Below are 24,853 nucleotides of genomic sequence, written 5' to 3' on the forward strand. Positions count from 1 at the left end.
CTGTACAACCTCTGGTTCTTTCAGTTTATCCAGGTCCCATCTCCTTAAATTCCCACCTTTTTGCAGTTTCTTCAGCTTTAATCTACAGGTCATAACCAATAGATTGTGGTCAGAGTCCACATCTGCCCCTGGAAATGTCTTACAATTTAAAACCTGGTTCCTAAATCTCTGTCTTACCATTATATAATCAATCTGATACCTTTTAGTATCTCCAGGGTTCTTCCATGTATACAACCTTCTATCGTGATTCTTAAACCAAGTGTTAGCTATGATTAAATTGTGCTCTGTGCAAAATTCTACCAGGCGGCTTCCTCTTTCATTTCTTAGCCCCAATCCATATTCACCTACTACATTTCCTTCTCTCCCTCTTCCTACACTCGAATTCCAGTCACCCATAACTATTAAATTTTCGTCTCCCTTCACAATCTGAATAATTTCTTTTATTTCATCATACATTTCTTCAATTTCTTCGTCATCTGCAGAGCTAGTTGGCATATAAACTTGTACTACTGTAGTAGGTGTGGGCTTCGTATCTATCTTGGCCACAATAATGCGTTCACTAAGCTGTTTGTAGTAGCTTACCCGCGTTCCTATTTTCCTATTCATTATTAAACCTACTCCTGCATTACCCCTATTTGACTTTGTGTTTATAACCCTGTAGTCACCTGACCAGAAGTCTTGTTCCTCCTGCCACCGAACTTCACTAATTCCCACTATATCTAACTTTAGCCTATCCATTTCCCTTTTCAAATTTTCTAACCTACCTGCCCGATTAAGGGACCTGACATTCCACGCTCCGATCCGTAGAACGCCAGTTTTCTTTCTCCTGATAACGATATCCTCTTGAGTAGTCCCCGCCCGGAGATCCGAATGGGGGACTATTTTACCTCCGGAATATTTTACCCAAGAGGACGCCATCATCATTTAATCATACAGTAAAGCTGCATGCCCTCGGGAAAAATTACGGCCGTAGTTTCCCCTTGCTTTCAGCCGTTCGCAGTACCAGCACAGCAAGGCCGTTTTGGTTATTGTTACAAGGCCAGATCAGTCAATCATCCAGACTGTTGCCCTTGCAACTACTGAAAAGGCTGCTGCCCCTCTTCAGGAACCACACGTTTGTCTGGCCTCTCAACAGATACCCCTCCGTTGTGGTTGTACCTACGGTACGGCTATCTGTATCGATGAGGCACGCAAGCCTCCCCACCAACGGCAAGGTCCATGGTTCATATCTGATGAATTGTATGTTTAAATGGCATACGTATTCGAACTGAAAAGGAAAAAGAAAAAATAATGATCGAAAGAAGACTAGAATAAGGGATTACCAGCCTTGAGCGCTACTGATTTTTTCCCCATCTTCATGTATTTTACAAGGAAAAGCTAGTAGAATAGAAAGTGCACCACCATTTAAAAATATGCATCTGCATGAAATCCAACCGAGGTCCCCTATGAGGCAGCCAAGCATTCTACCAGATAGCTACGCTGCCTGCAGAGAAAAAGAAATCAGCTATATTTTGAGGTATTAAAGGGGATCGGAAAACTTCAAAATCCGTTGTATCGAGAATATTTGAAGGTTTCATCTAACTGCTTTGGAAAAGTGATAGTTGAGACCTGAACTTCTCATACCATAAATTTGAAAAATTACAAAACCCATGTGGTCTCCTTGTAAGTTGAGTGCTGAAAAGCAACGTCTCCGAACTTTTTACGCCAAACCTTTTAAAGATTTTTAAATAAAACAAATGTTATTAACATCTTACATCTTTATTCTTCATTTCTCCGCTAGAGGACTCCGAATTGTATCGTGTAACATGGCGGTGTTTAACGTAACTATGTCGTGTGTGAGAAACAGGATGCTGTAATTGAGTTTCAAATTCAAAGAGTTCGTCCACATGTGGAGCACCCTTTGCTTCATCATGACAATGCCAGACCACAAACGAGCGCTGCGACATCTGTATGGGTCATCGGCTGCGGAGGTCCATCGTTGGAGTTTTCAGTGCAGTGGGTGTTCAGGCACACGTATACTCTGCCCTGCATTAAAGTCTGATGTTAGTTCTGCCACAGTTCGCCGCGTGCCATGTTTTACCAGTCTGCCCAGCCTATTACGTTCGACATCTGTAATGAGGGGTGGCCGCCCAACCCCACGACGTCTGGACGTAGTTTCGCCACATGTTGAAGACATTTATCAAAGCACTCCTCGAACTCCCGAAAAGTCGTGCAGTTTCCGAAATGCCTCCAGACCAGCACATGATGCTCTCGGTCAAACTCAGATAGACTGCGCGCCTTCCTCATTCTACTCACGGACATCCCGCTCACTGTTACTACATCCACCGTACGTTATTCCCGCCAGGTGACGCTGCTATCGCCAGGACGGGTTTCTATCGTTAACAGGTCGGTGCTCGCAATATTCTGGCTGACCAGTGTGCATTATGAGTCTTAAAATGAAGATATGTTACCTGTCACAAAATTTTTTCAAGGTACTGAGGTAAATAGTTGTAGAATTCCTGGGTATTCATAATATTACAATAGCGTAAAATAAATTATTTTATTTATAAAATAAAATAAATGTTTTAACATTCACCCAGAACGGTTTATAGTCATTTTCTGTGGGGAAAAACTGTGTTATTGAAGATTAATTTGCCGTACGTTGCTTAGAGCTATTTCAGCCACGGTCATTAAATACAGCTCAGAGAAAAAGGTCCAGTATCTTATCTCTATGCTGTTCATTTTTGGAACACATCCTACGACCAGCTTAGAGACAGAATAATGACACTTTCACCACGACCTGACCATCATTTTGCAGAACAATGCTCAAGCACGGACAGTGCAAGCTGCTACCGATTTGTCTAACTGATGAGGCTGCTAAGTGTTATACCACCTACAGCACTCCCATGACTTAAGCCCTCGTCAGTTCAACTCGATTTCTAAACTGAAGGAAACATTTCACGGCATTCGCTTCAGAACTGCTACAAATTCGTCGGGCAACAGACCGCTCCGCTCGGACTGCCAACTCAACTGGCACTGCTAAGAGTATCCTACGAATTCCACAACGATGGCAACGGGTTATGCACAATGCTGGTGACTACTTTGAAGGTCAATAAAACTTTGAAACACGTATCTATTTTGTACGAGCTGTAAATAAATGCCGGCCGGGGTGGCTCAGCGGTTCCAGGCGCTACAGTCTGGAACCGCGCGACCGCTACGGTCGCAGGTTCGAATCCTGCCTCGGGCATGGATGTGTGTGACGTCCTAAGGCTAGTAGGGTTTAAGTAGTTCTAAGTTCTAGGGGACTGATGACCTCAGCAGTTAAGTCCCATAGTGCTCAGATCCATTTTTTTTGTAAATAGATAGTTAAAACTATTAAAGTTCCAACCCTCGTACAATGTGGACCTACAGCACAGATAAACCTGACTCACCATAAGATCAAAGAATGTCAGAAGCATACATAAATACAGTTTCACAATCGACGATGATTTGCTTTAGTCCTTTATCGTTCTCAGCGCGTCGTACCTTCTCTCTCTGTTTCGTTTCCAATGACACACGAAAAAGGTGTTCTGTATATTACTCGCGTAACATCGTATCAGAACGATAAAACATGGGCCAGTTTCACCTAATATAACGAACAATAGAGGTTTGACAAGAATAACATTTAACATTCTTCCACGTGAAATAATCACACAAATTATAAATTTTTGCTGTCAGAATGATCAGTTTTCTACTTGATATGATTTATTCACACCTAACAGACGGAGTAGTCAAACTGCATTAAGGTTACATTCCTCTGTTTTAGCGGTGGTGTAATATTTTATTAAGTAAGACATTTTTATCATCTGGAAATGACTGTTGTTGTTGTTGCGGTAAAATGACGGGTTTGAGCAACTCTTCATGCTACTCTATGCTGTGCAAGCTTTTCATCTCCGAGTAACTACTGTAACTTACATCCCTCTGAATCTGCTTACATTATTCATCTCTTGGTCTCCCTCTACGATTTTTACCCCCCACACTTCCCTCCAGTTCTAAATTGGTGATCCTTTGATGACTCAGAATGTGCCCGACCAACCGATCCCTTCTTTAGGTCAGCTTGAAGGACAAACTTGTGTTCGCCATAATTTTATTCAGTACCTTCTCATTTGGTTACGTGATCTACCAATCTAATCTTCGTCATATTTCGAAAGCTTCTATTCTCTTCTTGTCTGAACTATTTATCGTCCTCATTTCGCTTCCATACATGACTACACTCCATACAAATACTTTCAGGAAAGGCTTCCTGACACTTAAATGTGTACTAGCTGTTAACAAATTTCTCTTCTTCAGATACGCTTTTCTTGCCATTGCCAGTCTACATTTTATATTCTCCCTACTTCGACCATAATCAGTTATTGTGCTTCCCAAATAGCAAAACTCATTTACTACTTTTAAGTGCCTCCTTACCTAATATAATTCTCTTAGCATCACAGGATTTAATTCGACTACATTCCATTATCCTCGTTACGCTTTTGTTGATGTTCATCTCATATCCTCCTTTCAAGATACTGTCCATTCCATTCAACTGCTATTCCAAGTCCTCTGCTGCCTCTGAAAGAATTAAAACGTCATCGGCAAACCTAAAAATTTTAATTTCTTCTCCCTGGACTCTAATTCCTACTCCAAATTTTTCTTTTGTTTCCTTTACTACTTGCTCAATACACAAACTAAATAACATCTGGGATAGGCTACAACCCTGTCTCACTCCCTTCTAAATTGCTACTTCCCTATCGGGGCCCTCGGCTCTTATAACTGCCATCTGGTTCCTGTATAACTTGTAAATAACCTTTCGGTCCCTGTATTTTGCCCCTGCCACCTTTTGAATTTGAAAGAGAGAATTCCAGTCAACATTGTAAAAAGCTTTCTCTTATTCCACAAATGCTATAAACGTACACTATGTCATCAAAAGTATCCGGACACCTGGCTGAAAATGACTTACAAGTTCGTGGCGTCCTCCATCGGTAATGCTGGAATTCAATATGGTGTTGGCCCACCCTTAGCCTTGATGACAGCTCCCTCTCTCACAGGCATACGCGCAAGCAGGTGCTGGAAGGTTTCTTGGGGAATGACAGTCTATTCTTCACGGAGTGCTGCACTGAGGAGAGGTATCGATGTCGATCGGTGAGGCCTGGCACGAAGTCGACGTTCCAAAACATCCCAAAGGTTTTCTATAGGATTCAAGTAAGGACTGTGTGCAGGCCAGTCCATTACAGGGATGTGATTGTCGTGTGACCACTCCGCCACAGGCCGTGCATTATGAACAGGTGCTCGATCGTGTTGAAAGATGCAATCGCCGTCCCCGAATTGCTCTTCAACAGTGGAAAGCAAGAAAGTGCTTAAAACATCAATATTGGCCAGTGCTGTGATAGTGCCATTCAAAACAACAAGGGTTGAAGCCCCTTCCATAAAAAACACGACCACACCATAACACCACCGCCTACGAATTTTACTGTTGGCACTACACACGCTGGCAGAAGACGTTCACCGGGCATTAGTTATACCCACACCCTGCCATCGGACCGCCACATTGTGTACCGTGATTCTTCACTCCACACAACGTTTTTCCACTGTTCAATAGTCCAATGTTTACGCTCCTTACACCAAGCAAGACCTCTTTTGGCATCTACCGGCGTGATGTGTGGCTTATGAACAACAACTCGACCATTAAATCCAAGTTTTCTCACCTCCCGCCTAACTGTCATAGTACTTGCGGTGGATCCTGATGCAGTTTGGAATTCCTTTGTGATGGTCTGGATAGATGTCTGCCTATTACACATTACGACCCTCTTCAACTGTCAGCGGTCTCTGTCAGTCAACAGACGAGGTCGACCTGTACGCTTTTGTGGTGTACGTGTCCCTTCACGTTCCATTTCACTATCACATCGGAAACAGTGGTCCAAGGGATGTTTAGGAGTGTGGAAATTTCGCGTAAAGACGTATGACACAAGTGACACCGAATCACCTGACCACTTTCGAATTCCGTGAGTTCTGCACAGCGCCCCATTCTGCTCTCTCACGATGTCTATTGACCACTGATGTCGCTGATACGGAGTACCTGGCAGTAGGTGGCAGCACAATGCACCTAATATGAAAAACATATGTTTTTGGGGGTGTCCGAATACTTTTGATCACATAGTGTAGGTTTGCCTTTCCTGCTATGAGAAGTGATAGGTTCAGTATTGCCTCGCGTGTTCCTTCGTTTCTCCGGAATGGAAACGGACTTTCCCCGCGGTCGTCTTCTACCAGTTTTTCCATTCTTCTGTAAAGGATTCGTGGTAGTATTTTGCAGCCGCGACTTATTAAAATGATAGTTCGGTAATTTTCACACCTGTCAGCATCTGGTTTCTTTGGAATTGGGATCATTATATTTTTCTTGGAGTCTGAGGGTATTTTGCCTGTCTCTTGCGTCTTACCTGGAGATGGCTGTGATTGATAAAATTGTTATACGGTTTTATATCGTGTTGTCTTCTGTCGATGTTTCAGTAGTTTTCAGGTATATAATTGTTACGTGTGTAAATGTAGTGAAAACTATGAAGTATAGATTTGTGTTTGTCAAAGGGCACTAAAGCAATAATTTTATCTCGAAACTCTTCTGTTGATCCGTGTTTGCATGGGATTGTGGGTCCGTCTGGATACAAAAACACTTTTATTATTTACTTATTCTCTCTAACTAGTTTCAGAGACAAATATCGCTAGCACTAGTGAGTTCTTTGATTTTAAAACAAATAGAAATAGTGTACTTATAAAACATTGTATAACATTGGTAAATGTGTAGTGTTTTGGTTCAAGTGGTTCAAATGGCTCTGAGCACTATGGGACTTAACGTCTAAGGTCATCAGTCCCTAGAACTTAGAACTACTTAAACCTAACTAACCTAAGGACATCACACACATCCATGCCCGAGGCAGGATTCGAACCTGCGACCGTAGCGGTCGCGCGGTTCCAGACTGTAGCGCCTAGAACCGCTCGGCCACTTCGGCCGGCTGTAGTGTTTTCTTCTAAATATTGTTTCCATGAATAATTTCATAATATCTTATTTACTACACGTCACAGCATAGTTTTACGATTGTTGCCGCAGTTTCCCGATTATTTTCTGCGTTCTTTTGTTGCCGTTTTTCTCGGCATACATCATGTCATCTGCAACAGTACTAGTTGGAATTAGTAAACAAAATTCGAAAACGTGAACATATGTCAGCGTTATAGGACTGGGATTGCAGTATTGTTTTGGATACAGTTTTGGTGTGTACTAGGGATGTTACGTAGTTTGTTATGTATTCACATTTGTTGGACGGCTTGCAGCTACCTTTAGACACAGAGAAGCATAACTTTCGCACCTTGTTCGTTATCCAAAACATTATGCCATCTTGCTGTTCGGGTGTTTGGATTACGAATAATGTGCGAAAGGTATATTTCTCTGTGCCTAAAAGTAGCTGTAAACCGTCCACAGAACGTGAGTACATGTCAAACTACGTAATAACCTAGTACACACCAAATTTGTATCCACAACACAACGCAATACCAACTGCATAACGCTGACATACATAAGTTCACGTTAGTGTATTTGTTTACTAACAGCAACTCATACAGTTGCAGATGACACGATGTGTGCCGAGAAAACTGGCAACAAAAAAGGCAGAAAATATGGCGGAAATAGCTGCAATAATCGTAAAACCATGCTATGGCGTATAGTGAATAAGGTATTATGAAATGATTTGCGGAAAACGATATTTGGAACAAAACAATACACATGTCTTACAATGTTTTATAAGTATGCTATTTCTACATGTTTTAGAATGAAAGACCCCACTGATGATGATGATATTTGTCGCTGGAACTAGTTTGAGCGCGACTGCTACGGTCGCAGGTTCGAATCCTGCCTCGGGCATGGATGTGTGTGATGTCCTTAGGTTAGTTAGGTTTAAGTAGTTCTAAGTTCTAGGGGACTGATGACCATAGATGTTAAGTCCCATAGTGCTCAGAGCCATTTGAGCCATTTGAACTTGTTTGAGTGAATAAATAAATAACAAAAAGTTTTTGCATCAAGACGGATCCACAATCCCATGTTGCTGACACTAAAGCAAGTGAGAGGCTGGGCAGTAACCCACTGGAATGGAGAAGCAGCGAGGAGGCTGCCGCCTTTAACGTACTTATCTGCTGAACGGATCACCAACAGAGGTGTTTTATGGCACGTTATTCCATAATAATTAATGCAGGACATCCGCGCCATCTGTGGATCAGTTGCTTTACGCTGTCTCGTGATAAAAACTCACCCCACCCTCACTGTAATTAGAAAAATCATAAAAAAGTGAGGCAAAGAGACAGAAAGAGAGAAAGAGAGGGGGGAGAGAGATATATCATGTAGGTCACACGGCATTGAAATTTTAGGGAATTCTGACAGTTTCTAACATCTGGACAACGAAAAACTTCCAGAAGAGCTCAAAAGAAGAGAGATGGAATATACTATAAAACGACGTTCAGTGTCAAAAAAAAAAAAAAAACTACTGTAGTTATAAGAAGGACAGGCAAAAAGTCATGACTCAAGGATTGCTGTAGTCTACCGATGAAAGTTGGCGAGCAAGCTGTACAGGATGCTAAAAGAAATCAATAGCTCACGACGTATGGAAACAAAATTAATATTAAAATCAAAAAGTAAAATAACTAAGATAGTAATGTGTAGTATGTGTGCGTGTGTGATTAATGGCCACTCAACGGAGATTATCAGCGTAATCGAGAAACTGAAGAGAATATGATTGTAAGCACAATCGACGTTGTGATTAGGTAAACTACAGAAGCTTATGGACGGTTCGCAATCACTGTAACAGCATCTTAAATGCAGAACGTATATTTCTTTTACACGAGGATACAGATAGAAGGAATAGGTAGAAATACGTACCACAGGTAAAAACCTGCGCGATAATGTCGTATAAGAAGGGAAGGGATACAATCAGAAGCTAACAGATCATTTTGTTCAGCGTTCAGAGTCTTGCAGAGTACTGAAATAGTTCCGTTTCAACACGGCAGTAGCAGTTGATTCCACATGTAAGGGACGATAAAGTCCAGAGTCAGTATGCCGATCAGGAAAAATAACCTTGAGCACTTAGGCCATCATCCCAACGATGCACCAGGTTGAAGTATCCGTTTAGTAAAATATCGTGTCCTGACGCGTGAAGAAGTCTGTAACTGCCTGCTCATATCCTCATCCGACAAGGAATCTTCGACTCTTAAAGAGCTATGGACTGTAGGGCAGGTGGCTCACATGTCTCCCACTTGAGTTAGCATAACTTGTGCGTTACGACATTTGCGATATGGGGACGTGCGTTACCACCAAGCAGCAGCATTCTTTGGCGCACCATTCCACAACGGTAGTTTTCTACAGATGTGCTGCCCCATACAGATTCTTCATTCTGCTTCGGTAGCCAAGGAAAGAATAACGCATATTGGTCCTGTTTGGACGCATTTGGAAATAGCGTCGCCATTATTCACGTGTCCGCATTTACCGCACGTACTTCGGAAAGAACGAACGCCACAATAATCCCTTATCTACTTGTCGGTGCTTGTATACCTGCACTGGAGTCACGCTATGTTGCATATACACAGTAGCAGCGCCCTCAAACGGAAAATTTTTGAGTGCCCCCTATATGTATTAGTGCACTTGTCACCCAGCTCATCAGATTCCCGAAGGTATTGGTGGGACTGTAAGTAAATGCGGTTGTTTTTATACTGTTGAGTTACCAGTCATCAACAAAAGTCACATTTTCTTCGGATCATGTGTTTTTATGTTGTAGTTCCTGACTCAGACACAACCCAGAAAAACAATGCGGAAGAGAAACTTAAGAAAATACAAAAAAATTGTAACAAAATTTTTTCTTGTTATTGAGGGACTTTCTAAGGCAAATAAAATAATGAATGAAGACATATAGAGATAATTATATATGTAAGAAGGCTTCACTCTAGCAACTCTCTATTCACTTTCAGTAATGGAAACAGCTTCATGCACTGCCTGACAAAAAAAAAAAAAAAAAAAAAAAAAAAAAAAAAAAAAAAAAAAAAAAAAACGAAACGAGATGAAAATTCACGTGTTGGGAGGGAATGTGATGCTATTTCAATGATAATAGAGGCAAATTTACAAAGAACTTGGCAATATGAACCCACTTGTCAGTATGACGTTGTATCCTGATACACGCTCTGAATCGATTGAGGGGGGTATCACAAAGCCGTTGTATCCTCTCATGAGGCAACGTGATACACAACTGTTGTAACTGGGCCTTGATACATTAGACAGTGGCACTGGAATGGAGTCGACGTCTGAACTGGTTCAACACACGTTCTATCGGAGATAGACCTGGAGATCTTGGTAGCCATGGGAGTACCTCAACATCAGCTCTACAGTTCATAGAGACACTTGGCACGTGTGGACGAGCATTCTTCTGTTGAGAAATGACACCATGATAGTGTCACGTAAGAGGAAACGTATGAGGATGGAGGATGTCCGCGACATACGTTGTGCCGTTAGAGTTCCCTCATCCACTACCAGCCGTGGCCTGAATTCATAACCGATGGCTTCCCACATCATGATTGAGGAGTAGCACTGCAGAGACCACTAGAACCACTCGCCGGGTCGCCACTATACTTGCCAACGATGATCGCCCGGTGTAGAGATTTATCATTGACCACAATGCAACTCCATTCATCAACAGACCATGATTTCAGGTTACGGCACAACTCCAAACGCATGCATTTGTGTTGTGGTATTGACGGCAGCCTACGCATGTCACTATAATTCCGTAGTCTGGCGGCTGCTAAGTCTCCGCTTAATGGCAAAAGGCGACACAGAGTGTGTAGGGGATCCATTACTCTTGGATGAAAGCCCAGCTGTGAAGGGGCTACGATGTGCTTGGTGCAATGTACAGCGATCTTCCGTTGTAATGGTGAGACATGGTCGACCGGAATATTGACGAGGAATGTGCCAGCCCTCACGTTCCCATGAAGCCTGACATCGGGCCACCGGCACATCCGAGTGCCCCACAAAAGTGGATATTGCACGACTCGACCGTCCGTCCAAATGGAGACTTAAAATGAGGCCCCTTTCAAACCCTGTCAGCTGCTGATAACGCTGTGTTAGACGAGTATGCGGCTTCTCCAAGTCCCTCATAGTAATCACTCAATATCTGACGCTGTTGACGCCGCTTATACACCCTAGGAGGCCTGGTAACACCACAAAACACAAACGACCCGAATGCACTCTTGTGGCCGTTCTACCGGTCACAGAGAAATGCAGCTCTAGTCACTTTTACTGGGTGATTCTTACTGAAAGTTAAAAAACCCCGAAGTGACGTAAATTACACTGCGACAAGCAATTTAAGATTAGACACATAGGGCCACAAATGTCGGGAATTACCCCAAAAGTGGGTGACAATTTTTGAACATGTGTCGTCAGCAAATGGCGTACCTCGCCACATATGCAGCGGTTGGGCTTGGCGACCATACCCTCGCCGGTAGGAGGCAGTTTTTCACGTAACTCCGCTAGGCTACTTTTTCTGGGAACACCTTTTGTAAACGTGATCTGTTGTAGAAGTTACTAAATTATAGTCCTCGCTGTAACCAAACAAAAGTTGTTCTTATTTTACGTTTCATTTTTTCGCTTCTTTTTTTGTTTATGGCCTGCCGCTGTGGTCGAGCGGTTCTAGGCGCTTCACTCCTGAACCAAGCGGCTGATACGGTCGAAGGTTCGAATCCAGAATGGATGGGGATAACCTCAACTAGCGACGGTGCCCATGGTCTCGCGTCCAAGGCAGCCGTTACTCACCGCTGCAGACGTGACCTTCCCGTCTTCTCTAACGTCACCGATACTAGTTGCAGAGGATCAATCCACGTCCATCCAGGAAGCTCCAAGTCGTCATCTGCTTTCACACAGAAATAGTCACAAGCATGTACGTTTTCGCCCACATGCGCTGTCTTTGGTGGGGGGGATGATGCTGTATCCTGGGCCTGGTCTAATTCTGACAGCGAGTCCTCCACAAATGAGGCACCACTCTAAGTAACACGAGGCCTACTTTTTTTTTCTTCAAGGTTCGATCCGTAGCCAAATGGAGACCACGGTGAAAACCAAAAATGTTCTATTTGCAACATCCAGCTACACCTCCAAGCTACACTACCGGCCATTAAAATTGCTACACCACGAAGATGACGTGCTACAGACGCGAAAATCGGCAGGAAAAGATGCTGTGATATGCAAATGATTAGCTTTTCAGAGCATTCATACAAGGTTGGCGCCGGTGGCGACACGTACAACGTGCTGACATGAGGAAAGTTTCCAACTGATTTCTCATACACAAACAGCAGTTGACCAGCGTTGCCTGGTGAAACGTTGTTGTGATGCCTCGTGTAAGGAGGAGAAATGCGTACCATCACGTTTCCGACTTTGATAAAGGTCGCGTTGTAGCCTATCACGATTGCGGTTTATCGTATCGCGACATTGCTGCTCGCGTTGGTTGCGATCCAATGACTGTTAGCAAAATATGGAATCGGTGGGTTCAGGAGGGTAATACGGAACGCCGTGCTGGATCCCACCGGCCTCGTACCACTAGCAGTGGAGATGACAGGCATCTTATCCGCATGGCTGTAACGGATCGTGCAGCCACGTCTCGATCCCTGAGTCAACAGATGGGGACGTTTGCAAGATAACAACCATCTGCACGAACAGTTCGACGAGGTTTGCGGCAGCGTAGACTATCAGCTCGGAGACCATGGCTGCGGTTACCCTTGACGCTGCATCACAGACAGGAGCGTCTGCGATGGTGTACTCAACGACGAACCTGGGTGCACGAATGGCAAAACGTCATTTTTTCTGATGAATCCAGGTTCTGTTTACAGCATCATGAAGGTCGCATCCGTGTTTGGCGACATCGCGGTGAACGCATATTGGAAGCGTGTATTGCCGGCCGGAGTGGCCGTGCGGTTCTAGGCGCTACAGTCTGGAGCCGAGCGACCGCTACGGTCGCAGGTTCGAATCCTGCCTCGGGCATGGATGTGCGTGATGTCCTTAGGTTAGTTAGGTTTAAGTAGTTCTAAGTTCTAGGCGACTGATGACCTCAGAAGTTAAGTCGCATAGTGCTCAGAGCCATTTTCGAAGCGTGTATTCGTCATTGCCATACTGGCGTATCACCCGGCCATTGGTTACACGTCTCGGTCACCTCTTGTTCGCATTGACGGCACTCTGAACAGTGGACGTAACATTTCAGATGTGTTACGAAAAAAATGGCTCTGAGCACTATGGGACTTAACATCTGTGGTCATCAGTCCCCTAGAACTTAGAACTACTTAAACCTAACTAACCTAAGGACATCACACACATCCATGCCCGAGGCAGGATTCGAACCTGCGACCGTAGCAGTCGCGCGGCTCCGGTCTGAGCGCCTAGAACCGCTAGACCACCGCGGCCGGCAGATGTTTTACGACCCGTGGCTCTACCATTTATTCGATCCCTGCGAAACCCTACATTTCAGTAGGATAATACACGACCGCATGTTGCAGGTCCTGTACGGGCCTTTCTGGATACAGAAAATGTTCGACTGCTGCCCTGGCCAGCACGTTCTCCAGATCTCTCACCAATTGAAAACGTCTGGCCAATGGTGGCCGATCGCAATACGCCAGTCACTACTGTTGATGAACTGTGTTATCGTGTTGATGCTGCATGGGCAGCTGTACCTGTACACGCCATCCAAGCTCTGTTTGACTCAGTGCCCCGGCGTATCAAGGCCGTTATTACGGCCAGAAGTGGTTGTTATGGTTACTGGTTTCTCAGGATCTATGCACCCAAATTGCGTGAAAATGTAATCACATGTCATTTCTAGTATAATATATTTGTCCAATGAATACTCGTTTATCATCTGCAATTCTTCTTGGTGTAGCAATTTTAATGGCCAGTAGTGTACTATTGGACGTTGTTACCGCTGGCGACTTCGACATCTGTTGTAGCCTTGTACCAAATTTCCAATACCCTCGTCATAGAAGGCAGCCGCCTGTGCTTTCCTCAAATTATCTACTGTGGTCTGCAGCAAGACACTGAGTAAGTGACTACGATAGTAACTGACGTAAGTTACAACACTTATTAAGCAGGCGATAAAGGTACTTCTGCACTGGTCGTTCCTGTCTATCGTTAGTGAATTGGGATAATCTTGATTATGTTTACTGGTTATCGCCCTGGACAGCTCTACGGACATTTCTGTCAATGTTTGTGGTGTGTTGGCGCTTGTTTATTTTGTATATTTCCTACTTCTCGTTCCTGGAGTCGTTGTGTTTTCTTGGTTTTACTAGATTTATGATTAGAGGCTCGGGGGGATCACTGAGACGAGGTAATGAATGATTCAGTGATCCATAGGTGGCTGAGAAAATATACACTGCGAAGAGCAAAGAGAGTGAAAAATCAATGATGACTAAGGGATCGATGGAAAGAGCTGTTGGCGGCGATTAGAGAGAACAAGAATTTAGCGATGCTAACAGTTTTAATGACTGTGAAGCTTAAAAAGGCAGGCTACAATAGGTTGCTGACAAAGGTGGCAAATGGTGAGGGTACACAAAAACTGTTCAAATGCTACGTTACTTCCACAATACTGGAAGAAATTATATAGGTGTACAATTAATCAGGATAATGAAAACAAAATATTTATTGCTATTTGCGCCTTTTTTCTATTTTTTAAAAAGTTGCGTCGTAATTAATCTGTAATTTACGACTCGTGTATGCATACGATTTTCACCTTGTAGTACACTGGGCCCATGTGATGCCAAAGTTGTTTCGATTACACTGCAGGATAATCGCTGAGGAGCCCTTACACTTCCGCCATACGCCGGCCGGTTGTGGCCGAGCGGTTCTAGGCGCTTCAGTCAGGAACTGCGCGACCCCTACGGTCGCAGGTTCGAATCCTGCCTCGGGCATGGATGTGTGTCATGTCCTTAGGTTAGTTAGGTTTAAGTAGTTCTAAGTTCTAGGGGACTGATGACCTCAGATGTTAAGTCCCATAGTGCTCAGAGCCATTTGAACCATTTGAACTTCCGCCGTACAGTCCCGATCGTTCCCCATGCGATTTCCATATTTTTGGAGCCCCGAAGAAAGACATTCGTGGTCATCGATTTGCTTCGGATGAAGAGGTGCGCGCTTGGGTTCAGTCATGGTTCTATAAGCAACTGCAAACATTTTTCCGTGAAGGCGTTGACCGTCTTGTATCACACTGGGATAAATGTATTAACAGCCATAGTGATTACTTTTGAAATAATAAACAGTTTACTTACTTTTTTCCATCTGTCTAGTTTTAATTTGACTTTCCCATATAACATTCCTTGGTTTTTCTTATGCCATGGAATTTGAGCATGAAAACAGGCCACGTGGTGTTACTGACATGACTTAACAATTTGCAGACGAGTCCTTCTTTTCCCTGAGCTATAATTATAAAGCACTCCGTCTTCAGGCCACAAGTGGCCCATCGGGACCATCCGACCGCCGTGTTATCCTCAGTTGAGGATGCGGATAGGAGGGGCGTGTGGTCAGCACACCGCTCTCCCGGTCGTTATGATGGTTTTCTTTGCCCGGAACCGCTACTATTCGGTCGAGTATCTCCTCAATTGGCATCACGAGGCTGAGTGCACCCCGAAAAATGGCAACAGCACATGGCGGCCCGGATGGTCACCCATCCAAGTGCCGGCCACGCCCGACAGTGCTTAACTTCGGTAATCTGAGGGGAACCGGTGTATCCACTGCGGCAAGGCCGTTGCCGAGCTATAATTATACCCACAGTAAAATTAACGGTAACGTTAGTGAGAGCTGTGTTCCAAACGTATTGTTTAGAACATGATTCGGACTACTATTAACTACTCGTATCTTAGCTGTTAGATGATCCCTGGCGCTAAATGTTGGGCGTAGTTTCAAAAGTTATCGAACTTACAGCGGAGTTGTAAAAGTCAGTGTCAGACTCTTCCTTCGGCACCTTCCGTTGTCATATTCCAGTGCCGACGGGAACGTTAAGCCGTAATCTTCTCTTCATTTACTAAAGTTACTCTTTGCTAGACTTGTCTAGCCCACAGCACTCATCGCTTGGCAACTGGCTCGCCAGTGTCCTGCGGTCAAGTTCATATCGAGTGTGTTTGGTGGGCGACACTATGAGCAAATTCGACATTTATTTGATACTGTACAAGTATTAACTGGTACTCTGGTAGCACGTCAAGATATCTCCAGGTAATGCTGGTTACCTGGTAGTAAGAGGTGGTAAGGGGGCAAATTTTAGCCATTTATTTGTATATTTATTATTAAAAATGCCATGAATTTCGTGATTTTTTGATTGCCCATTCTAATAATGAGGCTATGTGTTAATGGGTCCTTAATTCAGTGACCTTTTAATTCTGAGGTTATCAAACACCGTAGAATAGCAGAAAGTTGAATTCACTGTCTCAAAGGGGAATGGCTGAGTTTCACCAACTCCCAAAACTTTTCGCTACACTTTAATCTCCTGCCGCTTTGGATCATCTCAAGCTTTTTGAAGTATGATACTGAAACAATCATCACAAAACAAGCAAGGCTACGTGGTTTTGTCCACTAAGATCACACTGTGGCAAAAGGCAAATCTTAAGCTAACACATAGAACACCGATACGAACAGTTGTGGGGCATGAATAGGGCATTTATTGACCGCAAAGCGGTATAGACATCAAATGCAGGATGTTGATGAGGAATGTGTGTGAAACGTCAGTAGACTACCAACGGTCAATTCATTCGTTTTCGACTGCAGTTGCAGGCGTCTGTGGCCGAGCGGTTCTAGGCGCTTCAGTCCGGAAACGCGCTGCTGCTACTGTCGCAGGTTCGAATCCTGCCTCGGGCATGAATGTGTGTGATGTCCTTAGGTTAGTTAGGCTCAGGTGGTTCTAAGTCTAGGGAACTGATGACCTCAGATGTTATGTCCCATAGTGCTCAGAGCCATTTGAACCATTTTGAACAATGATGAAAATAATTACAATATCGGCAGAAACAATGACGTTCTTTACTCCACGTTAAGGTTGTCTTCAGCACAAAAAGGAGTGCAAAATTCTGCAACCAACCGTTTTGTTCACTTAGCCAACGATATAAAATGTCTGACAGGAAGAAAAGTAAATTTGCAGATAAACTGAAAAAGTTTCTCCTTGACAACTTCTGTTCTGTAGAGGAATTTCTGTTATGGTAATTTGTGAAAGGTGATGGGTAGAAATTTCTAACACACGTCTGTATACTTAAAGAAATAGTAAATGGTCAGCATGCAGCCATAGTAAAAAAAAAAATAATTGTGACGTGAATATAAAACGACTCGTTCTACTTGAGTACTATTTATTGTGCAAACGATCTATTGAACATAAAACCAACCAACTACGCGTGGTCAGGATAAATTCAGTAACAGTACATACAGTTGGTTCATAAGCACGTTAACAAAAAGAATTAATTGTTTTTCCATTCACTTTCGAAGACATATCGTTGTATATACCGAATATATTGTGATGAACAAAGAAAATTTTCCAACGAAATAGGGAGTGTTGGCTATGAAATCTTCACGGGTTATCCGCCGAGTGGCGTCGTGTTCTAGTCGCAACGTTTCAACGGATTGCGTATCCATCATCTTCAGGCGAAGTGAAGATTTCCTAGCTGAAATACGCAGAGAAAGCCTGCAATTGCAGGGAGTGTTGACGTTTTTAGAGCAGAACCAGAACTACTTCGTTGCTGAACTCATGACATGCTGTAAATTTTCAGTTCCATTACCATTAATAATGTCTTAAAACATAGAAATGCTACTGATACACTGCTTCTGTTTGCTGTCACACCGTTGCAAGTGCTCATTGAGTTTTATTTGTTAAAAACTGCAGTTATTTGATCAAGAGGTAACATTTATTTGTTTAATATTTGAAGTTAATTCCTTAGAGCAAAGGATAATGGTTGTCGAATCTCTAGTTTACACAGAGTACAACTGAATTCTCATTACAGAGTTTATGCCCGTAGTGCTGCCCGAGTAATTCCCATTTTGAATGTCAGCTGACGTTTGTTCCCGTGTACAAGAGAAATTGCTAAATGAAATTGCGATGATAATTTACCATGAATCTAGTAATTATTACATATGTAAAGAATTATTAAAGAGGCAATACTTTAACACATAACTTGTGTAATGTAACTTTTCAGATTTTTATTTTCATATTAGTTCTAAGTTCAGCTTGCCATATTCCACATCTGTTAATTGTATTTATGTTGTGTTGTACCTAGGCTAGATAGGAGACCGAAATTCTGCTACAGATCATCATTATTATGGCATGAGAGTCTTAAGGCCAATACATAAAATACCTTTCTTTTATTTCTGTGTGACTATTGTCTGTGGGTTTTATGTTAAAGGAGAAATGATGTTTGACCTGCATTACTACGACCACATAAACAATCCTCTATTTCTTATTCGTCACCTACGGTGCGTTGTACGTAATATCATTGGCTATTCGTCACAAAATGGGAACTGCGCCCTGAACGTCATAACTGTGTCAGTTATTTGGCTCCGATGACGACCATTTTCCATGGAGGGACCGAAGAACATGTATAAAAGGCTCTACTCTTTAAAAACACCGGTTCTGGGATTCACCATTAACGGTCATGTCGTGATACCAAATGTAGCCTGTTGCTAGGATTCATGGCGGAAGGTCGTGGAAAGAATATCATGGGCAGAAATTGAATGTTTCTATTTCGACAATTAGAAAAGAGTCAACGGCTGTTGGAGATGAGACACTAAGTTTCTTTTCTTTGCGCGTTATGTTAATCTATAATCCTAATTTGTTATATTCCGCTTTAAGTTAGAAATTTTTATCTCTAACTCAATGCATCATAGTAGTATTCCACATTAATGAAGAATTTCATGTTAAAGAAAGAAAGAATAGGGTTTCAGGCCTTGCAGACAAATATATTTTTAGAGATTGAGTACAAGCTCCTATTGGACGCATACGATGTATGAACCGACCGTGGCCTTTCCAGTATTCGCCTTACATGATTTAGGGAAACACATAATATCTGGATGGCAAAACAGGTATTCGAATTCTCTCCTTCTAAATTCGATTCTAGTCTCAATCACTACCCCTCGTTCGGTGAGCCTCATATAGGACCTTGTCCAAGATAAGTGAAATTTGGAGGTCGACATAACATGATATATATTTTCCCACGCCTGGTGTTGTGATTAGTATGGACTTGTTCACGTGCAGCATAGTCAGTAAAAGCGACAAGGAAATATAAGCTCTGCTATGGTTACACACTATGACAAGAGAGATATACGATAAAAAGAATATATCCACAGAGGCAAAGATAAGCCACTACAAGGCAACGGTGAGGAATGCAGTATTATATGCTGCTGAGACGATGTCACTAAGAAGAAATGGAGCAGAACAACTAGAGAAAGATGAGAGAAAAATACTAGGTCACAAAAGAGATGGAGAGAAGTGGATGCGAAGACCAAGGGAAAAATTCTACCGGAACGTGAGAACAACATCCGGGGAAATCAGACTCAAAAGGGCAACGTTTGCTGGACATGTAGTTAGGATGAGTATGGACAGAATGACGAAGAGAGTGTGGGAAACAACAGGGAGGACAAGGGGAAAGACAAGAACTAATCAGGAACCAATTGGGTTCTTGAACTTCGGAAGGACTGGTTGGAATTGGGGATCAAGGTCGAAGGAAAGGAAAATTGGAGGAACAAATATACATCGGTCAATATGCCGGAGATCAATGACAGAGAAGAATACAGGAAAAGATTAAAGTATCACCAGTGGAGCCGACAGGAGAAAAGGACACTGAAGATCTCGGAAGAAGAGTGGGAGAGAAGAAGAGAAAGAATGAAGAGGTTCTGGGAGAAGAAGAGGAAAATGCAGTCCACGAAGGGGCTACCCGTGGTCCTACAGAGGCCGCAACGCAAGAAGAAGAAGAAGAAGAAGTTACACTCTATGGGGCGAAAAGTGTGAGGACTTCGAACTAAATACACTCGGTTACTTATTTGCTTGTGGATATGTTACTACACATACGATGCGTTAATGTCATATACATGATTTGTTTAGAAAGAGCAAATGGAGAAATAGGAGTAATTGTAAATACTCAGTTACCGACATTATTTCAAAAAATGGTTCAAATGGCTCTGAGCACTATGGGACTCAACTGCTGAGGTCATTAGTCCCCTAGAACTTAGAACTAGTTAAACCTAACTAACCTAAGGACATCACAAACATCCATGCCCGAGGCAGGATTCGAACCTGCGACCGTAGCGGTCTTGCGGTTCCAGACTGCAGCGCCTTTAACCGCACGGCCACTTCGGCCGGCTGACATTATTTCGTAATGAAGACTTTAGGAAGGACACTAAATGTAATCATCGACCTGGTTTATTAATTATAACGAATTGATTTATTATTTTAAAAATTTTGGAAAACTAAAAAAACGTTTAAAAATATTTTAATTACTATTACGTAAGCTGCAGGTGGAAGGAGAAGAAAGGAAAGGAAACGGAAGGATCTACACTGATGCAAGCCGAATCGGGGCTTTATGCGGCTGCAGTGACGAGCGAAAATATTGTCACGCTGGGATTCGAACCCAGGACCTCCTGTTTACGAGGCAGTTGCGTTAACCACTGCACAACACATACACAGTGTTTGACACACTTGCGCGGATTATGTCGGCACGCCCCTCTGCCGACCCACATTCTCACCTAGCTGCACCTATCCACAGTCTCGTCCATGCCCTCCATGCTCCCGACTTTTAGATTCCCGCAGGAAGTCGAACAAAGTTGTGAATCCTCACTGAAGGTGATGGATTCATGGCCAATCGAAGTGAACCAATTATATGAATTCGTGACAACGCAAATGGTACAGTCACTGTGTAAATGATGGTATTTGCAGTCAACTGTAACTAATGGCCGGCCGGAGTGGCCGAGCGGTTCTAGGCGCTACAGTCTGGAACCGCGCGACCGCTACGGTCGCAGGTTCGAATCCTGCCTCGGGCATGGATGTGTGTGATGTCCTTAGGTTAGTTAGGTTTAAGTTCTAGGGGACTCATGACCTCAGAAGTTAAGTCCCATAGTGCTCAGAGCCATTTGAACCATTTTTTTTGTAACTAATGTAAATAAAAAAGTATACAGTAATATGATTTTATTCCGATTATTTCCTTAAGCTGGCTTCTCCGACCCCGTGTTCCTACCTCAAATTGTTCAGTGAAACATTCTCTATGTCCTGTTACATTTTTCCACGCTCTTACAGAAACACCCTGCATATAGTGTGCATAGCTGTTTTGGCTTTGTTTAACATATCACAATACTTTTTCAAAGAATAAAATTTCTATCACATTTGCGAATTTTTGACCTGTTATGGGTCACAGAAATTAACTCCGATACTGCAGCTGGTCTAAGATGGCAGTGTCTATGCGCTCGTTAACTACAGAATAGATTTGATATCTGTGATGTTCTGATTGCCAATGTTAAGACAATATGTTCAGTCTTTCACGAGCTCTGAGCACTATGGGACTTAACATCTATGGTCATCAGTCCCCTAGAACTTAGAACTACTTAAACCTATCTAACCTAAGGACATCACACACATCCATGCCCGAGGCAGGATTCGAACCTGCGACCGTAGCAGTCGCGCGGCTCCGGACTGAGCGCCTAGAACCGCTAGACCACCGCGGCCGGCTCAGTCTTTCACGTTTACCGGAATTAAGATGCAGTATTTTCACGACGCAAATGGTCCTTCTACAAGATTTACCGTATTGTGGGAGGATTTCACTGACAGCGTTCAGTGTCGTTTTCTTTCCGTATTAGTACGTCATCATTCTACTATTATTGCTTTACGTCTCACAGGCGTTATCCAACAATACGCAGCAAGGCAGTGCGATATGTAGCTCACATTATCCACACATCAGAAATTAACTGAGCAGTGCACTGAAATACGCCGTGACTTGAAATCAGTGCGCAGTACTAGACAGAACACCAACGCATTCGAATGCCATAAAACATGAAATAAAACATTTCGCTGTTTGCCGCCTACGCTGCGATTATTTTACGAAGGAAGGGCGCTGAGAACCTCACAAGCAGCCGGCACGGCCGGACTGAATGGGAGCTATACGAGTAATGACATCAGTCGATTGCGCAAGCGTGTGACGTCATTGATAAACCTGTATTCACTCGCTGCTTTTCTGACCAACCAAACGCTTATGACATCCCACCGACAAATATTTTAGCAACGCTTCCTTTACAAATGGCGGAATACTCATTTCGAATAGTCGCATGCATCAATGAAGCATTCGCTCTAAGATTACGTTTCATCAAGGAACGCAGTATACTCGTCTACTTAAAATTAACTGGAGTTTGCGGGAAGCGATTACCGTTGGCTTAGCAAATAAACCAGTAAGCAAGTTGCCTATCTATTCCCATCACTCTGAAGTTGCAGGTTTTTTAGGGTTCAGTACCTCAATCGGTAAAAAATGTATCTCTTATAGGACCTCTTTGTTGTCCGTCCGGCTATTAAGAACCGTTTTTCTCAGGAACGGTTAGAGGTCTGTAATTGAAATTTATGTCAATACTAAGGTCTACGGTCTCTTGGCAGTGTAAGCAACTCGAGCTTCTAAGTCCATGCGATCAAAAGATACGACCATTTATGCTACATATTTTGATACTCGCAAACTGTCACCAAAATCTGGAGGTTACTTCCCGTTAACCTAGAATCATGAAATTTTGCGAGAAGCTGGGTTTCGCAGTACAAGTAAAGGAAAAAATCCTAAAATTGTTAATCTGTAACTGTATCACATAACAACTTTTTTTGCTATTTATTGTTCGTCAGTCTGTCCGTCCGTCTGTTAAAAGCCCTTTTTCTCAGGAACAGGCAAAGATATCAAGTTGAAATCTATTGCCGGCCGGAGTGGCCGTGCGGTTCTAGGCGCTACAGTCTGGAGCCGAGCGACCGCTACGGTCGCAGGTTCGAATCCTGCCTCGGGCATGGATGTGTGTGCTGTCCTTAGGTTAGTTAGGTTTAATTAGTTCTAAGTTCTAGGCGACTGCTGACCTCAGAAGTTAAGACGCATAGTGCTCAGAGCCATTTGAGCCATTTAATTCAGTGAAGAAGGCTACTTGTCTTTAATTAGGAGCATTCCAGGTCGGTCTGTGAAAATTAATGTTTCTTCCATCGATGCGCCGTTGTTGGATTGGATCCACTCGCCATCAGCTCCGGCAAGTAATGCGGAGCAGGGTTCGTTGAACTGGCACAATGGGCACGAGTCTGACAACCGACTGATTTATCTGTCTCCTTAGACCTCTCACAAAAAGTTTTCACATAAAAGGCTCCTAAACAGTACACAAACTTCGTTACTTGAAAAATATTGTCCCTGGCCGGAAAGGCAATGACATCTCTGTGGCAATCCCTCGCCAGTTGGGAGTGTCGAAAACACTAGTTCCTGCCTAGTTTTCCACTCGTGAGGCCGTCATAAATGTCTCGTGCCTTGCCATTCGCGCCTGTATGAGCCTCTAAGTACAATACAGCATCGTTCCTGGTTTCGTGTCCCGTAGCCTGTTACTGCATAAGATAGTAATATAATAAATCGTTGTCAGATAGTGCGGCTTTGTACTAGAATCGTGGGTAGTGGCAGGCAACGACATCGTAAAATGTCTGAGATACCTTATACCAGTTTATTACGACGTTTACGACTGGCTAAAAACATGTAACAACACATCCTGTCGTCTGGCGTCCCGGTCGGACGGAAACGAGCAGGCCACCCGGCACCCACCACAAATGGAAGTATCGACTGAACAGTTATCGACTCTTGCATTACGAGCTTTACCAATGATGGTAGTGAGTGCATGGACGGACCCACAGCAACCCCGTGAGGTCAACACCATCTTAAATAGCGCCCATCAGACAAGCGGCGGGCTGCAATGGGCGCCCACTTTGTCCTGGGACGGCTCTGAGTTCACATTATGCGAGCTACCTCTTCTACGCGTCTATCGCAACTTTGGTATCAAATCGGCCGTACGTTCTCACCGCACCATCGATACTTCCATCGATATCCACGTACTTGTGGTGCAACACTCGCTGTACACTCGATTTCTCGAGCCCTTTTCACCACAGGACGTCGGAATTTGTTAAGCGACGACCCGGGCCGGGTTTTCAACTTTATCCAGTCATTACCGTCTCTTTAGCCGTCTTCTCGCCGACTATGAAGGTGATGATTTTATTTGTGCGTAGAAAACGCTGGCTGATAACGCCGTAGTATATTCTGCCACTGTCTTCCCTTGCACGGAAATATAACGTTACGTGAATAGTTTTACGACCGGCTGTAAATGTTTTTTACTCTCGAAGTGAGAAGTGTCCTATTTGGGGTTCAACAAAATTTCTCCGGCACCAGAATAATTTTTATTTAATTAGTAATTTTATGTTTATGTGATATATCTACATTAGGACCTTGCAGCTACTGACACAGTTAATTCAAACGAGAAATATACACTGATCAGCCAAAACAACATGACTATCGACCTATTATCGATATAAACTCGTCCATGCGATAGCAGCGTCATCTGATGAGGATGACTACTAGTCGGACACACGCACGGTGCATATAGTATCAGTGAGCGTCTGTGTTTAGAATGGGGAAGGCGCCCGATCTATCTGAGTTTGACTGAGGGCAGATTGTGATAACCCGGAGGCTCGGAACGAGCATTTCGGAAATTGCAAGACTTGTCGGGTGTTTGAGGAGTGCTGTGGTGAGCGTCTTCAACACGTGGCGAAACCAAGGTGAAACCACGTCCAGACGTCGTGGGGTTGGGCGGACACCC

General features: G+C 43.4%; 1 protein-coding gene and 1 pseudogene across 1 annotated transcript in view; both read right to left on the reverse strand.

Annotated features, from left to right (window-relative positions):
- Window positions 1-24,853, reverse strand: part of LOC126248800 (collagen alpha-1(XI) chain-like) — a 571,383-nt gene that overhangs the window by 367,308 nt on the left and 179,222 nt on the right. The gene's annotated exons all lie outside the window — the stretch shown is intronic.
- Window positions 15,670-15,787, reverse strand: LOC126249914 (5S ribosomal RNA; annotated as a pseudogene).

The sequence above is a fragment of the Schistocerca nitens genome, chromosome 3 (genome assembly GCF_023898315.1).
Source record: "Schistocerca nitens isolate TAMUIC-IGC-003100 chromosome 3, iqSchNite1.1, whole genome shotgun sequence".
Lineage (NCBI taxonomy): Eukaryota > Metazoa > Arthropoda > Insecta > Orthoptera > Acrididae > Schistocerca > Schistocerca nitens.